Raw genomic sequence first — 19,362 nt, 5'->3', positions numbered from 1 at the left:
TGATCAAAATAAATAAAGTACCATTATACCTATTTCTTAAAAGTGCCTTTTCTCATCTGACAATACCATTCAAAGCCATCATTTCAACTATGAATTTATTTTTAACTTTCAACTTTTCTATAGCATATGCAACAAAATATACCAAAAATACAAGCCATGAACAATATGATTGTTCAACTTGCATTATCTTTGGCCTTTTGAAACGACCATTTTCCAGTTTTGTCTATTTGTAAGTTATGCCCTGAGGAATAAAGTATGACTGTATGAATCATAAAAAGCAATAAAAACACTAAAAATATGCCCCAACCCCTGTAATTTCTAATACAGTAGTAAAATCAAGAAATTAAACATTTAGAGCTGCACTCCCACAGATATACCGTTTTCACAACTTTTTTGGTTTTTGAATGAGCAATTTTTTGCGTAATTATCTGCAAACCAATGATAAAAGATTGCTGACAAAAGATCAGATCACAGATTTCATATTTCCGTTCGAAAATTAATGTTACTAACGGTTTAAGAAAAGTGCATAAAACATCAATGTTTTAACTTAAATAGAAAAATCTGCCATTTAATTTTTCGCAAAAATTGGATGGTTCCAATCCAAGACATAAAATGAGAAAAGTTGTCAAAACGTCCAAAATGTGAGAGTGCAGCTTTAACGTTTGAAAGTAACTCTGTTTGCCTCGTGCCCCTGAACAGGGTTTAATTATATTATATGCCCAGTGGGTTTGTCCCTGTATATTTGATTGTATGATTGCAGTAATGGATAATGGTCTAATTATCTTCTGACAATTTTTCACCAATTTTAAAGAAACAGAAAACACATATTAAGCTCATATAACGCTGTACAATTTAATCTCATTCATTAGGATGAGAAAAATTCCCTAAAAATATTAATTGTGGAAACATATCTCATTTAAATACATACAGGAAATGGCGACATCATTTACCCTTTAGTATGAAAAATGCAGTTTCCTGATATTTGAATAGCGGTTCTTTATTTAAGCATCTCAATTCATTCAACATACACATAGTATGTATCAAGTTTCAAAGGAAACCAAATCATCGTAACGATGGTTTTCAAAGCAAATATTCACACTCTTGACAAACTTCTTTTCCTAGTTTCAACTTTTGAGACTTTTTGATGAGCCTGCACCTTCCCCCTCTTATGCTGTGGCTTCAAGCAATAAAGCTACCAGCTCAAGTTGCACAACTGGTGAACAAGACTGCTGATAGTCGACAAACTGCACACCTGATGCCATGATAAATCATGTCCATCGACTTCCAGAATGAAGAAATGACGCAGCACAGAATTGATTTCAATTGGACCTCTCTGTACTTTCATCCCCTTGTTGTAGTCAAAGACTATATCTAAGTGTGCAGTGCGGGATCTTGAGAAGCTTTCTGCTCCTCTGATGAAGTAAGTTTGGCAGAGTGTGAAACTCCTGTCTACTCATATGCCTGGACACATGTGATCTATGTCTTCTTGTGTGTGCCCAACCATCACCTGAAATTGTTTTAGAGGAAGTTAGTGCTTGATTACAAGTCAATGTGACAAAACAAGGTCTTTCATTTATGCCACCAAGAACTAGTATTCCAAGTTTCATAACTCGTATGTTAACTCAAAGCAATTGAGCAGAAACTGTTTGGTAATTAATTTTAAGTCACTGCTTCCACTTATACTATCAGTAATATTGAACGTGAACCGACTGACCCAAATGCTATTCTAAATAATTTTAATGCGCAGAAACCTTAAACCTATTGACACAAAAGTAATCCAATAGTATGTCTTCACAAACCATTCTACAACAATATTTTGTCAATTTAACTCAAAGATTGATTATTGTTTTTTTGTCAGACAAACACAGAGATGGCCCTATATCGCTCACCTGATTTGAGAAAGGATTCTAACTTAGTTATTGTTTGGACACTAACTGGACACTTTTGGTCTGACTTTATAATGCTGCTGGTGAAAATATTAAAAGTCCCTAAATAATGGGCTTACAAAAACATGAAATAAAATGTATTTGTTTAAAAATTACAAAGGGCCATAACTCTTACAATATTTAAGTTTGTATTGAGCAGAATAAAAGGCTTTGCCTAAAATACAAACTTAAAACTATATTTACAAGTAAAACAAAACAAGAGCACCGCGAAACGGAGCATTATACGCCCGAAGAAGATTCGGCTCGAGGTCCTTTTAATGTAGTGATGATTTGTATAAAGTTATTTGAAAATCGCTTTATTAGTTACCAAGTTATGGCCCGGACACGGAATTGCTAACGGACGAGTAACAAAGATGTGGCCCGGACACAGAATTGCTAACGCCCCCCCATGGTGATTCTAGTCTTTCAGGTATGGACCTGGAAATTGCGCGCGACACATCCTTTTAATGTAGTGATGATTTGTATAAAGTTATTTGAAAATTGCTTTATTAGTTACCAAGTTATGGCCCGGACACGGAATTGCTAACGGAAGGACAGACGGACGGACAGACAGACAGACGATGGAGGCCATAACATAATACGACCCTTCGGGCGTATAAAAATCTACAAATATGTTTTTTGTATCTGGTTTTTGAGAGAGAATGATCGGAAGAAAACATCACACATTTACAATCATATTAAAAAATAATTTAGTTTTTTTTTTAAATTATATTCTATTTCAAAAACACTGCAAAAGACAAGACACTTACGTTTCAATTTCTTGATTTCAATTTCTTGATTTAATACATTGATGATTATCAATTCTTATGAAGCGAGATGGATCTTACACTCTGACCAGTGCAACGTGCATGTTCTTAGTTGCTCAGTTATTACCTTTCTTAAAATTCTCCTCTTGATCTGAGCCACGCCAAAATGATGGGAGATGCTTTTGTTGTATTTTCCATCGGAATGTATAGCACCTCTGTGTTTCTGTTTGTCTCCTGAAATAGTAAAAGTTTATTAATAATAATCACAATAATAATAATCAGTGACTTTTACTGAAATTATTTTCACCGATTGTGCCTTGCACATTGGGGAACAAAGTTGACTTCTGAGGAGAAGATTTTTCCATATAGATATATATCAAAAAGTAACTCCGCACCCTGGAGCAATGATTTTTATGAATCAATATCCGGTGAAGAAAATTCATACATGGTATTGAAACATTTTTTTGCTTCAAATGAAGACTTTTAAAAAAGATAACTTAACTAGCTCTTCATCATATTAAATAAAAATTAGCAGTCTATGCCGCACACGGAGCCCCGCATTTGATCTTTTACCATAGTTTGATTGAGAGTTAAGTTTCACATCGACAAGTCTTTACAGGTCTATTAAAGCTGCACTATCACAAATTGAACGTTTTGAAAAAGGTTATAATTTTTATCTTGGAATGAACCAATGTATGCAAAATGCATGGAAACCTGTGATATAAGACGGCTGACAAAAAATGTCTTTGAATTCCCGTCAAACATGTCCGAACCAAATTCAAACTTTGGATAATCACTGTGATTCACGATGAAATTCAGCACTTCTTGCCCAGTATATATACGTTTACTTTAAGCGGAAGGCAAATTAAAACAAACACATTTGTCCGAAAATTAATCAAGCTTTAAATGGTAGTAGAATTGTCATTTGTTCATGTAATTTTCAAAAATCAGGAAAGGAAATAAATGTTCTCATGTTGCCAATTTAGTCTCGATCATCTAGACGCTTGTATCCAGATCTATATCGTTCATTGACTCTAATTAGAGCGGCTTCATGATTGAGACTAGCCGGTTCTTTGATAATTGTTACGATCGAACAGTGGTTGAAAATGTAAAGTGAGACCTGTTTTTTACCTGTTATTGAACAAACTGTTATGTTGGCAGGACTGTCCTCCTCAGCAATGCAAAGAACAGCAATGACTGGCTGGCACTCTGTAAAATGGCGATTAAAACATTATGTCCAATTAAAACTGTCCCATTCTAAACAATCCATCAGCAATATATATAAATGAGCTGCGCCATGTGGAAATGTGTCTTGGGAAGTTGACATCATTCCATGTAATGATGTCATAAAGATGAGCAGAAGACATTACTTACTATGCAGTAAAAGTTCTTACTTTAACAGTAAAGATATCTTTTTTTGAGGAAATTAATCAAAGTGAGCTCTTTTATGTCATGTTTCTACAGTACCGTAGGTCTTGTACACATCTATGTTACATATATAAATAATAAACAGGAATAAAATGAGGAGTTGTGTACACACTAATTCCTCCTTATGTACTGTGTAACTCAAGAAAAACAATTCATAATTCTAGTAAAAACAATCCATAATTCTAGTAAATCTCTAGAATTCCCTTACTTTTCTCGCTGTACAAAAATGAATGAGGAGTTGCAAACAAGCAGGGCCATAAAACTTTTGCCATTTAAACTGTACCACAACAGCAATTTAAAGACAGTGATACTCATTGATGGAATAGGCACTTAGACAGCTACATTTTCTGAGAAATGGAGATCAGACTAAATTCTCCAGAGATAATTTATAGCTTTATTTGAAATAAAGAACATGTTACAGTGTTTATGTTAAACTTGTTACTTATCCCTGATAACACAATCATTACCTTCAAAATGGTGATAAAATAAAAACAAATATACCTTATTAAACACTGTTTACTATCACATCTGTACCCCCCCCCCCTCCCCCCTTCTTACATACCTAAGCGGCTCTTACCAAAGTAAAGAATGAAAGGTCCACAAGGCCAATTATAAACCATGAACCATGAGAATCCTGTTTACTAATTTGATTTTAAATCACCCAAAAGGCTTTCTACACATAATGGTTCCTTAATTTAAATCTAGCCTCCAAAGTTGTGATTTCATTGAAAGACTTGAGATACCTTATTTAAAAAAATGACGAAAGGAAAGCTTAAACACAGAAGTCTGGACGGGTATACGAGCCTGGAAATAAATACACAAAAGCTCACCATGCTGCTAAGGATTCTTATATAATTCCCGGCCCAAGTTCAGCTGGAGATGTTGATTCCACACGGCTGGATAACCGGCCCAGTGCACCCAAGCTTGGCAGTATCTGCAAGAGGAGGGTGTATATCTGGGAAAACGCATTTATAATCAATTTGCGAAAGTTCTTATCCGCCATAAGTAGTGAACATGTATGTGGCTTATAGATTATCTGAAATGAAGTTTAATAAAGGAGACAAGGTTCGGTCTGGGATCTAAACCTGGATTTTGATGCTGAAATTGTAAGTTTTGTTCAAATGAAGTATAAACTTAAAGTGAGTACAGAGATATCTTGAAGCCCAGATTTATCACTTACCTGAAGTTTGTAGGGCTACAATTTGCTGTAAACTGCAGGAACTGTCCCCATGAGCCTTTTGTCTGTTAGGGGAATGGTGGCTTAGGTAATTGGTGGTACCACTCTGCATTTCTTATCCACACACAACACAGTGTATCTGAAAATGACAGAGAATGGCCATGCACTTATGAAAGCTATGCTAGAAATACGCCGTTATGAGTGTATCAGATGACATTTCCACACAGAAATTGTGAGGCCACCAATACAGCAGTACTGACATCAATGACGAAAACATATATATCTGTCATGGAGCTGTGCTGGTTCTGTGGCGTCAAAACCACTGCAACTTGGCAATTCACTAGAAACATCTTTTCAGAAAAAAGAAACAACCAATACTGGGTAGCCTTTGTCACCCAGTGAACACCCAGAGCATCTTGTTACTTTGAGCATCTATTTACTTAGAAGTACAATGTAGCGTCATTAAGATCTCAAATTAACAAAAAAGTGTATCCGAAAGCTTTAAATACTGAACGAAGTGTAACTTTGAGGCGGGCTGCGAGCAAATACTTTCAAGGGCAGAAATCTCCCAGTAGTTTGAAAAAGATTATGCAAAGCTCTAGCTTGATGATTTTGGCCCAATTTCAAATTGTTACTCAGTAACACGACGGCGTAAATTTAATCAAACATCAATATAGTTACACAGGAAAATAAGAAATAGCTTTAAACTCTCTCACATTCATGGCAGAGTGTCTGGTGACGGTTAAACATTCAGCTTGGTGGCTGGGGTAACATATCTAAATCCCTAAATGGATGATCTGATCCCAGCCAACAGATCAGCGAAACACGAATTGTATTGCGTGTCCAGGGGGAGGGGGGGGGGGGGTCCCAAGGATATCTTGACGCAACTTACCATAGCCGCCTTGCGTTTTTGTTCACAAAGCCGGCACACACAGTTCATTCTCAGTTTGCATGTTGTGTACTGAAAAGTTCCAGCTTTCCATGACACTCGCAATAAACCTATCCATGAATTAAAACAAATTAACAAATAACTACCAGGTAATTATGGAAATATAAATGTCATTTTTTACTTAAATTATTGATAAATACAACTTATATTGCAGTCAAACTGGATAAAATATCAGGAAAATGTGTCCTGTTCCAAAAAGTGTGTTTTGAAGTTGCAGACAATAGACCAAAGACCAAGAATTTAAGTGTTCAGACAGGGGCAGGCAAATCTTAAAAAAAATATCAAAATTTTAAAACTTAGATAAAACTAAAATTATACAAACCTTATATAAATCATGTGTTAACTTGAAAATACATACAAGAATACAATGTACACATAATCAAATGCTACCTCAAAGAATCATTTTTTTCAAGAACTACTTAAAGGGGTACTGCAACCCGCAAGCCTTTCGTTGTGGGCCGACACCTTTAAACCTCTTTCCCGCACATTAATTAAACACGTCTTATGTTTTGTCAGTGCCGGTTTTGATGACCAGTATAAATCCAAAAGCAGTTTTTCTGCCAAAATTTACCCAAATGATTTGGATGAATGCTTAACAAGAAAGTGCAGTGTACACAATCAAATAAAGTATTTAGTGTTCCAGCAATAATGAGCAATCTGAAATCTGACCCCTTACATTCCTTAAATATTCACAAAGTGTTAAGTTCATGTGTTTGTTATCTTTTTATGATTCAAATGGTAAAAAAATGGTGCAAATGTGAGAAGCCCTGAAGAGGAAAACTGATATTTTAATAGAAATAGTGATGAAATCACTGACATTATGTTTACTTAGCAACTAAAGCAACAGACCAACCAGACCTACCAGTATGCTAATCTATATTTAACTGCTAAATTTTAAAAACCCAAAACATACAGATAAGATCTGTGGCGCAGTTGTTTACATTGTGTGATTTAAATGCATATATTTTTGTTGGTGATTAGTTTAAATCCAACTGAAGCAATCTCTTATCAATATAAACCTTAGTTCATCCAACAAATTAAATATTTGAATGTTAGAGGATTTGTTTTCAGAAGATCAGCAATAATGTTTTTTCTTTAATTGTCTCAATGAAAAATGTAATGTTCAAGTTTATAGGCGCTGTTTTATCTGAGAATTTCCCTGGGTGTGAACCGCTTACTGTGTCCAAGTTATCCAAGCTGGATCTAAGACATTACTACAATATGGGCAATTTGCTCTGCCATTTTTATAGATAATACCCGGTAGTGTATTCCAAAGGTATTCTTTGGGTACATTGAACTCACAACAATATTTGAACTCCTGACGTCCAGCACCGCTGTCAGATTATCTAATCCAAACACTATGCCATTGCATGCTCTTTACTGAACGAAAGATAAATGAATACTCACAATTTTGAACAGTATTTTTTTGGTCACAGATAGCAACCTTTTAATCCCACTTAATCCTGTCTTCCCTATTTGGCAAACGGAGAATTTTTAGAAAATTTGTTATCTGATGATCCTGTAAATTTTGTGTGGATTGACTAAATACTGTTCGAATTTAGCAAATCAAAACTAACATTTTGGGTTTATTCAGTGTAGACCCTAAAATATCAATTTTGATTTATAAGTATGTAGGTTTGTTTAAAAGCTCAGTACAGTTTACTTTACTTGTTAAGTTATCCAATTTCTGTAAAAAAATATTACTAAAGTCGACTATAAAATACTGTAGGGGGGCGTGTCGTAAAGTTAAGAAAAAATCCAAATAATGCAACAGTCAATTGCAGCATGGGCCCCCAAGGTCCTGCTAATAGCGGGGACTTTGACTTTCGGTCCAGCCAATCCCAGGTAAAATTCCCGCTCTGCACAGACAAACAGCTGGTAAAAGCCCTGTCAAATGAATTATGATCATTTCGTAACCGCTCATTGTTGGTCATTTCGTAACCATTGTGTTAGTCAATTCGTAACCGTTAAGAAATCGAATGGTCATATCTTAACCGTTGACTCCTATAATTATGAGGAATTAATTTAATACCATTTGAATTTACAAAATAAGTTTACTGTAAGTATAAAACATAAAAATAACAACATAAACAAAGTTAAATCTAGTAGTTGTATTCCTTCTTTATTCCTAATAGTGTAGTGCGATTTGCCAATAAACTCTGAAACTATGACAAATAGAAACATTCACACTAGCTATTTTTTTATGTTGCGAAGGAAATATTATAAGCAGGCTGAATATTAAATGTAATAATTTTTTAATTCATAGATGTTCTACCATTGAGAGGAATTGTGACCTTAAGCCAATATTTTTTAAATATATAGACCATATTACTTTAGAATTTCTTTTTTATTAAATTGCATAGAAGTATTGTAAAATGTAGTGAGTTTGCCGAATGAGATTATGCGCTTTTTATATGCTTATTGTATTAAGAATGTGCCGATATGTTTAATTTTGTATCTTGTTATTGGAAATTAATACCATAAGGCCAAATAAAAAATAGGTGTGTTTCAGGTAACACTGCTAAAAAAAATAGGGTAGGTAGGTCAGAATATTTTTTTTTTTTTTTATTTTTTATTTTTATTTTTTTTGATATATTGATTTCAGTAACTGTTGACTCAGAAAGTAACAAAAATAAAAGTCATCAATTTTCAGGTTTATCAGTAGTTTTTAAACATGTTACATGCTTCAAAGGAAACATTCTTTATTTGTCTGGTTAAATACTTTTGACAATGATGGTTGGATTTCAACTAAGTTATGGTACACCACTCTGCTATTATTTGAGACTTTCCAGGAACGGTTTTACTTTTCTTTATGCACCCGTTTGCTTTCAATCACCCTCTGTAGAATACTAACCTCCTTGAAACATAATTACATGAAGAGTGGGACGGCAAATTTACCATATAAGCCATTAGCCAAGGAAACCTCAATGCTGTCAAGAGGACCTGGGGGTTCAGGTTTGAAGAACAAGTAACATGCAGGTTTTATTGCCAAAATTGCACACTTAAGTCTGACATATCAATCCGAAAGTCAGTATCTGACACATTTGTATCTGACAAGAAAATATAGTTCAAGAATTGAAACATACCTGCCACACAAGCACAAACGTAATTCACCTTAAGAGTTCGGACATTCTATAAATTCGGACATCCATTATTATTTTCAAAAATAATTTATTTTAGGTACCTAATTTTCGGACACCCAAAGGACATCGACTGAACTTTTACAGTTACTAAGTCTCACAGACAAAAATTATTGATCTTTATCGTTACAATGCCTGGCTAGATTACCTAACCGTATACATCACTGTGATAAGTTAGTTGGTTACTACCCATCCTAAACGATTTATTGCCTGGTGAAAAGGATGTGTGATATATTCAATGGAGGATTAAAGAAACAACAAGGGCAATGCAGAGATTAAGAAAACACAGACATGACATGTTTGTAAAACGATCCGCCAATTAACTTTGAAACTTGTATCACACTTTTAATATAGACTTTATGAAGCAATAATCGTACAGTAATACTCATTGAAACATCAATCATGCCAAGAAATACCAGCCAATTTTTCCACTTTTCATTTCTACACAAGAGCCAATTTCAGCTACACATTAACCCCTAATTGACCGAGAACCTGACCATGTGTTTAATCATGTTGTCATATCTAGGGAGTTGCTGTAGTTTGGGTCAAGATTTGGAAGAATGTATTTAATTTTGCCCAGAAAGACGTGAAGAAGTATCAAGTGTTAACTACAATTAATTAAAATTACAGAGTACTTAATTTAGTAAAACTTATTATTTACTTATTCTTAAACAAAAATATGATGTTTTTAATGAGTAACATTATCGTTTTAGACATACATGTGTATGACAGATGTTAATGAAAATGGTATGCTTAACCAACCGTTTTATTTGGAATGAAAATGTAACCTATATTACATTATATATGAATCTGGCCGTCTCGTAGGTCGAATTATATTTAAGGGTATGCTTTACTAAGCGTATGGATATTGATTTTAAAATGTCAGATTTATTGGGTTCACATTTTTTAACAAAAACACACACTCTTATTGTTCATTTTTAAAGCTTTGTTGTTTTTATTTCACTGTAAAAAATATTGAGTTCGTAAGTATACGTATACACCATGGAAAATGGGAAATATAAACGAAACTTGAAAAAATATATCACATTGGCGAAACTGAATCTCCGAATGTTAAATTTACTCCAATTTTGTTCATATTATCATGAACACATGAGGCGGTTAAAATGCATTTTCGTATAACTGATTGGGATTTGTTTTTGCAATGTTTCAATCTAAAAAAATTGCTTAGTTTTGTGTTCATCTGGCATTGTCTTCATACCGTGACCTGTGAAATAACATGTTTTGACCGACATAAACTCACAACAATGGTCGCTGTCCTTGAGTGACTCCTTTTCTGTAAAATATTGACCCACCCCCACCCAAAATAATAACATGACTCAGAACGTTACTGTAAATAGGTATTTAACCCCACCGAACAGAACCGACTATGTTAGTCATTTAATATGTGTGCTCTTAAGTCTTAGTAATACAGGTGGTAATGCTGCAGCTATTGTTGTTGATACTGCCACTACTGCTTCTGCTATTGCCAATGTCAACACCACCGCCACAACACCACCGTCAGCACCACCACAACCACCACCACCACCACCACCACCACCGATGATGATGATGATGATGATGATGATAATGATGATGATAATGATGATGATGATACCCCTAAACTACTGCCGCTCCTGCTGAATTGTTGTTGTTGTTGTTGCCACTTCTACAACAACAGCTACTACTATTCCTTCTACTAACTATCATATAACTTCTACTGATGCTGCTAATCTTGCGTTAATCAATTATGTGTTGCTGTGAATGAAGGAACTAAGCTTTTTGTATCAATGCGAAGACCCTTCATTTATCTATTTATAATGAGCGCAAAGTACAATGAACCCTTAAAGGGACTGTACACCAGATTCGCACCAAAAAAGTTTTCTTCTGTAACGAATCTCAGGACAATTATCTAATGGACTGTGTTACGCTTTATCATAATTGTAAAAAAAAGTACCAAAATGTAAAAAAAAACTGTGTCGGAGACCGGGTTCTTCAGTTAGTAAGTTTCAATGCATTGTACTCATCGATGCCAAGTTTATGTCAGTTTTCGAAAATTTTCTCTTTTTTTCCGCTATTTTATCATACGGAGTATAGCCCCTTTAAGCAGATTTTCGACATCCACAGATAAACAACTCCCCGGTATCATTTTATTAAATATACATGAGTCATAACATTTTGAGCCGGAAGTTGATAAGTTTGACTGAAAGTGAAAGTTTGTGATTCTATTTGTTTCAAAAAACTTCCTCACGCCGGCCAAATCCTAAGAGCCTCTTATAGAACAATACCGTACTCAAGTTGTTAAATTAAACGACTTGATTACGGTATTGTTCTATAAGAGGCTATTAGGATTTGGCCGGCGTGAGGAAAATATTTAGCTGTCGGGGAACTAAGAAATATAGTTAGTACATTTGTACTTGATGTTTTCAATCTTTAAACATAATTAAACATAATAACAAGAGTGTGGTTTAGATAGTTAAATATTGTTATCAAGGAGATTGTTCATAAACAATATCAAAGATGTAATGCTTAGCTTAGTTAATTAATAATTATACTTTTTATAGTTAAGAAAATCATGTCAATACTTAATAATAAACTATTATTGAATTTTTATTTTTATTTTTGACAAGTGTCGTAATCAACAAAATGAGATGAAGCGTTAAATCTAAGAACCATGCACTATAGAAAGATTTTTCCGAAAAATGACCAAAATTATTGCTCCCCCGAATTTCATGCTGGTCGTAATGGCCATTAAATGAAATGAATTAGCTGTACAGCAGATAACTGATAAAAAATTCATGGAGAACCAAGTCAGTCCTTTAACCCTTAGCACAAAACCACTGAATGGAACATAATGCATATGCTGCTAAAATCCAGGTATATGCTGGCATACAGGGGTTTCCTTCTTAATTGAAAATTGGATAGGATTTCTTGGCATGAAAACAATAAAGTCAACACATTCAATGATACAGGTAACTATTAAATGTGATGAATTAAAGTTATAAATGCAATACTCAAGTTACAATAAAAAAACACCAGACACATTAATCCTGCATAACAATATCCATGCTCTCCATGAGATCCTCGTGGGTATAACTGATTTATGTGACGTCACACAATGGGACTGTTTGATCTGAAGCCGATAAAAGGTGTTTATTCATTTCAATGCATGTATAAAATGGTGTTGAATGGGATTTTAACCATCTTGATGAAGGAGCTACAGTGACTTATAGGCGTAATAACCATTGATAACTACGGATAAAATAATAAGTGGTAAAATGCAGACATGAAGAAAAAAGGCAGGTTTACCATACATGTAAATAAAATGTAGAAATGATTATTTTCTATGAATTCGTAGAGCGAAAAATTAATTATTTTAAGGTGTCCGAACTCTAAGGTGAAGTACGGTAAATACATTAAAAAAATCCAACTCTAATATTGTCAACCTTACGTACATACATTTCGTAAGAAATGCTTTTCGTACCCAAATCACATTTTTTTCAGGGAAAAAAAGGTTAGGGTCGGCGGGAAAAAATAGGGTCGGTCGGGTAACCTGAAACAGACCTATGTTTTTATTTGGCCTAACAAATAATTTAAGGTTGTTTTTTTGTCGGTTTCGGATATAAAGTATGCAGAATATGAATCAATTGAGAAAAAAACAGAACAAAATTTTGTTCGTTTTAAACAATTCAAACAAATATAGTCAATGAAATAGGTCAAGAATGATCATTTATGTAAACGTAATTTTACTCAAAAATACATCGCGATCAGTCTTTAATTATTGTTTATAAGTAAGCAAAATGTAAGAAAATAATTAACATATTTTGGTAGTAAAACAAATCATTTCTACTTTAGCATGATATATATATATCTAATAACTATTGAGTAACATAAATTATTGGCTTGTTACTAGTGAGAATTCGAGTAATGTCTCCCAATTGGTGTCTTGGTTGCTGTGCCATATACATCCAGGTTCGAACAATACACTTAACGAGGTGCTAAGTGTACTATTTATCACCTTGTTAAATGGTGGTTATTATATGAGCAATTGATTACTTGACGGTTACGAATTGACTAACAGAATGGTTACGAAATAACCAAGATCAGCAGTTACGAAATGGTAAGGTTACGAAATGACCAGATCCCCGTCAAATGCCCCTGGGGACATCCTAGGTTAGGCCCAATCCCTGTTATCAGCGCAAAAACAATAACACCGCATTCACTCAGCACTGCCGGTCCACCTGGAAGGTAAAAACATGGCCCATTTCCCCTGCTATCCCCGGTATAAACAAGACCTGGGCGCCATTGTTACAATTGACTGGTGCATAACTGTGGCAGAATAAGGGAAATATTTTATTGTTGCATTTATTATCAAATATGAGAATATAAGACACATGCAAAAAGCCACAATACGAATTGGTGATAGTGTTCGTTCTGTTCTGCTATTCAAAGGTGATGAGAATGACTAATGACATGACATTGACAAACAAAATGTAAGGCATTTGTATCCTTTCGTCTTTTATTTATTAAAATCTGAGATGTTATGGGAGCAAATCACTTTTTAGATTGGAACATACCAAATAATAATAAGCGACGATGTACAGTAGTGGTAAACCAAGTTTGCTAGAAATCAATCGAGTTTCTCCAAAATACAAGCAAAAATTACACCGGATGTTGATACTAGTGATTTAGTTTCGGATGAACAAAATCCGGATAAATCATTTGCTTTTCATCCAAAGGGTGGACGATTTATACAACTGTACAAAAGTCATAAAAATAAACGAAAAAACGTTGAATATGTATTTTAAACACTTACCAAGTTACCATTCTCTTTCTGTAAGAGATGAACGCCATACTGCATAATTGCACGGAGATGGTACCACGGAGATACCCGAAAATTTCCGTTATATTCCGGAAAGTTAAATTTCTGTATACTTGAAAATTTGGATGCTGATGGTACACGAAATATCGAATTTCCTCATTTCTGTTTTTTATGGAATGAAACTTCGGGATAATATACAATAAGCTTTAAATAAAGTAAAACAAATAAAAAATGCTTAGTATATAGCTATTTTTGACCAAAATTATGATTTTTTCCCTGGTCGCCTTAATAGCTATTTTTATGGATATACACAAATATACTAACACAAAAGTTTAAGAATATTGTTTTTAATATTTAAAGAGAATAATATTTAAAACAATGAAATGATCTCGTAAATAAACATTCAAGCTTATCAACTTACTGTCTATGGACATTTTTATTGACATTTGATACATCAAATCTGGACTGAAAATATTAAGGAGACCAATTTTTGTCGCCTTAATCCAGCGGTCCCCATAATGCCTAGATTAATATATATATGGTCACCTTAATATCTGTAGTATATATATATATATATATATATATATATATATATATATATATATATATATATGACGAATATTGATTAGTAGAAATACATATTACTGATAGTATTTATAAATTCCTTATTTGTAATGTATCTTACGAATATTGATTAGTAGAAATACATAGTAATGATAGTATTGATAAATTGCTTATTTGTAATGTATATGACGAATATTTATTAGTAGAAAAACATATTATTGATAAAATTGAGTAGTTGCTTATTTGTAATATATTTGACGAATACTGATTAGTAGAATACAAAGTTTTGATAATATTGAGTAGTAGAAATACATAGTATTGATAATATTGAGTAGTTGCTTATTTGTAATATATCTGACGAATATTGATTAATAGAAATACATAGTATTGATAATATTGAGTAGTTGCTTATTTGTAATATATCTGACGAATATTGAGTAGTAGAAATACATGGTATTGATAATATTGAGTAGTTGCTTATTTGTAATATATCTGACGAATATTGATTAGTAAAAATACATAGTATTGATAGTATTGAGTAGTTGCTTATTTGTAATATATATGACGAATATTGATTATTAGAAATACATGGTATTGATAATATTGAGAAGTTGCTTATTTGTAATATATCTGACGAATATTGATTAGTAGAAATACATAGTATTGATAGTATTGAGTAGTTGCTTATTTGTAATATATCTGACGAATATTGAGTAGTAGAAATACATGGTATTGATAATATTGAGTAGTTGCTTATTTGTAATATATCTGACGAATATTGATTAGTGGAAATACATAGTATTGATAATATTGAGTAGTTGCTTATTTGTAATATATCTGACGAATATTGATTAATAGAAATACATGGTATTGATAATATTGAGTAGTTGCTTATTTGTAATATATCTGACGAATATTGATTAGTAGAAATACATGGTATTGATAATATTGAGTAGTTGCTTATTTGTAATATATCTGACGAATATTGATTAAAAGAAATACATGGTATTGATAATATTGAGTAGTTGCTTATTTGTAATATATCTGACGAATATTGAGTAGTAGAAATACATAGTATTGATAATATTGAGTAGTTGCTTATTTGTAATATTACTGACGAATATTGATTAATAGAAATACATGGTATTGATAATATTGAGTAGTTGCTTATTTGTAATATATCTGACGAATATTGAGTAGTAGAAAAACATAGTATTGATAATATTGAGTAGTTGCTTATTTGTAATATATCTGACGAATATTGATTAATAGAAATACATGGTATTTATAATATTGAGTAGTTGCTTATTTGTAATATATATGACGAATATTGAGTAGTAGAAATACATATTATTGATAGTATTGAGTAGTTGCTTATTTGTAATATATCTGACGAATATTGATTAGTAGAAATACATGGTATTGATAATATTGAGTAGTTGCTTATTTGTAATATATATGACGAATATTGATTAATAGAAATACATGGTATTGATAATATTGAGTAGTTGCTTATTTGTAATATATCTGACGAATATTGATTAGTAGAAATACATATTATTGATAGTATTGAGTAGTTGCTTATTTGTAATATATATGACGAATATTGATTATTAGAAATACATGGTATTGATAATATTGAGTAGTTGCTTATTTGTTATATATATGACGAAAATTGATTAGTAGAAATACAAATCATTGATAATATTGAGTAGTAGAAATACATAGTATTGATAATATTGAGTAGTTGCTTATTTGTAATATATCTGACGAATATTGATTAGTAGAAATACATGGTATTGATAATATTGAGTAGTTGCTTATTTGTAATATATCTGACGAATATTGATTAGTAGAAATACATGGTATTGGTAATATTGAGTAGTTGCTTATTTGTAATATATATGACGAATATTGATTAGTAGAAATACAAAGTATTGATAATATTGAGTAGTTGTTTATTTGTTATATATCTGACGAATATTGATTGGTAGAAATACATATTATTGATAATATTGAGTAGTTGCTTATTTGTAATATATCTGACGAATATTGATTAGTAGAAATTCATGGTATTGATAATATTGAGTAGTTGCTTATTTGTAATATATATGACGAATATTGATTAATAGAAATACATGGTATTGATAATATTGAGTAGTTGCTTATTTGTAATATATCTGACGAATATTGAGTAGTAGAAATACAAATCATTGATAATATTGAGTAGTTGTTTATTTGTTATATATCTGACGAATATTGATTGGTAGAAATACATATTATTGATAATATTGAGTAGTTGCTTATTTGTAATATATCTGACGAATATTGATTAGTAGAAATTCATGGTATTGATAATATTGAGTAGTTGCTTATTTGTAATATATATGACGAATATTGATTAATAGAAATTCATGGTATTGATAATATTGAGTAGTTGCTTATTTGTAATATATATGACGAATATTGATTAGTAGAAATTCATGGTATTGATAATATTGAGTAGTTGCTTATTTGTAATATATATGACGAATATTGATTAGTAGAAATACATGGTATTGATAATATTGAGTAGTTGCTTATTTGTAATATATCTGACGAATATTGATTAATAGAAATACATGGTATTGATAATATTGAGTAGTTGCTTATTTGTAATATATCTGACGAATATTGAGTAGTAGAAATACATATTATTGATAGTATTGAGTAGTTGCTTATTTGTAATATATATGACGAATATTGAGTAGTAGAAATACATGGTATTGATAATATTGAGTAGTTGCTTATTTGTTATATATATGACGAAAATTGATTAGTAGAAATACAAATCATTGATAATATTGAGTAGTAGAAATACATAGTATTGATAATATTGAGTAGTTGCTTATTTGTAATATATCTGACGAATATTGATTAGTAGAAATACATGGTATTGATAATATTGAGTAGTTGCTTATTTGTAATATATCTGACGAATATTGATTAGTAGAAATACATGGTATTAATAATATTGAGTAGTTGCTTATTTGTAATATATATGACGAATATTGATTAGTAGAAATACATATTATTGTTAGTTTTGATTAGTTGCTTATTTGTAATATATATGACGAATATTGATTAGTAGAAATACATGGTATTGATAATATTGAGTAGTTGCTTATTTGTAATATATCTGACGAATATTGATTAGTAGAAATACATGGTATTAATAATATTGAGTAGTTGCTTATTTGTAATATATCTGACGAATATTGATTGGTAGAAATACATATTATTGATAATATTGAGTAGTTGCTTATTTGTAATATTACTGACGAATATTGATTAGTAGAGATACATGGTATTGATAGTATTGAGTAGTTGTTTATTTGTAATATTTCTGACGAATATTGATTAGTAGAAATACATACTAGTATTAATATTATTGAGTAGTTGCTTATTTGTAATATATCTGACGAATATTGATTAGTAGACATACATATTATTGATAATATTGAGTAGTTGCTTATTTGTAATATATCTGACGAATATTGATTATTAGAAATACATGGTATTGATAATATTGAGTAGTTGCTTATTTGTAATATATCTGACGAATATTGATTAATAGAAATACAAAGTATTGATAATATTGAGTAGTTGCTTATTTGTAATATATCTGACGAATATTGATAAATAGAAATACATGGTATTGATAATATTGAGTAGTTGCTTATTTGTAATATATCTGACGAATATTGATTAATAGAAATACATGGTATTGATAATATTGAGTAGTTGCTTATTTGTAATATATCTGACGAATATTGATTATTAGAAATACATGGTATTGATAATATTGAGTAGTTGCTTATTTGTAATATATATGACGAATTTTGATTAGTAGAAATACATATTATTGATAATATTGAGTAGTTGCTTATTTGTAATATATCTGACGAATATTGATTTTTAGAAATACATGGTATTGATAATATTGAGTAGTTGCTTATTTGTAATATATCTGACGAATATTGATTATTAGAAATACATGGTATTGATATTATTGAGTAGTTGCTTATTTGTAATATATATGACGAAAGTTGATTAGTAGAAATACAAATCATTGATAATATTGAGTAGTAAAAATACATAGTATTGATAATATTGAGTAGTTTCTTATTTGTAATATATCTGACGAATTTTGATTAGTAGAAATACATATTATTGATAATATTAAGTAGTTGCTTATTTGTAATATATCTGACGAATATTGATTAATAGAAATACATGGTATTGATAATATTGAGTAGTTGCTTATTTGTAATATATCTGACGAATATTGATTAGTAGAAATACATGGTATTGATAATATTGAGTAGTTGCTTATTTGTAATATATATGACGAATATTGATTAATAGAAATACATGGTATTGATAATATTGAGTAGTTGCTTATTTGTAATATATCTGACGAATATTGAGTAGTAGAAATACATATTATTGATAGTATTGAGTAGTTGCTTATTTGTAATATATATGACGAATATTGATTATTAGAAATACATGGTATTGATAATATTGAGTAGTTGCTTATTTGTTATATAT

The 19,362-nt window shown here is 31.4% G+C and overlaps 1 long non-coding RNA gene across 6 annotated transcripts; it reads right to left on the bottom strand.

Annotated features, from left to right (window-relative positions):
- Positions 1-420: 420 nt before the first annotated feature.
- LOC128241915 (uncharacterized) lies at positions 421-14,426 on the bottom strand. Of its 6 annotated transcripts, none has more exons than XR_008262521.1 (7): positions 14,200-14,426; positions 6,190-6,284; positions 5,301-5,436; positions 4,951-5,054; positions 3,824-3,901; positions 2,820-2,926; positions 421-1,507 (listed from the first exon to the last, which is right to left on the bottom strand). It is a non-coding gene; the product is annotated as an uncharacterized LOC128241915 (long non-coding RNA). The 6 variants fall into 6 exon arrangements; XR_008262523.1 differs by lacking the exon at positions 14,200-14,426 and adding an exon at positions 13,961-14,155 and having other exon boundaries at positions 6,190-6,296; XR_008262522.1 differs by lacking the exon at positions 14,200-14,426 and adding an exon at positions 13,961-14,155.
- Positions 14,427-19,362: the final 4,936 nt, after the last annotated feature.

Source organism: Mya arenaria, chromosome 7, assembly GCF_026914265.1.
Source record: "Mya arenaria isolate MELC-2E11 chromosome 7, ASM2691426v1".
NCBI lineage: Eukaryota > Metazoa > Mollusca > Bivalvia > Myida > Myidae > Mya > Mya arenaria.
Note: the sequence above shows the minus strand (reverse complement) of the source record. Positions and strands in the feature narration are given on the sequence as shown.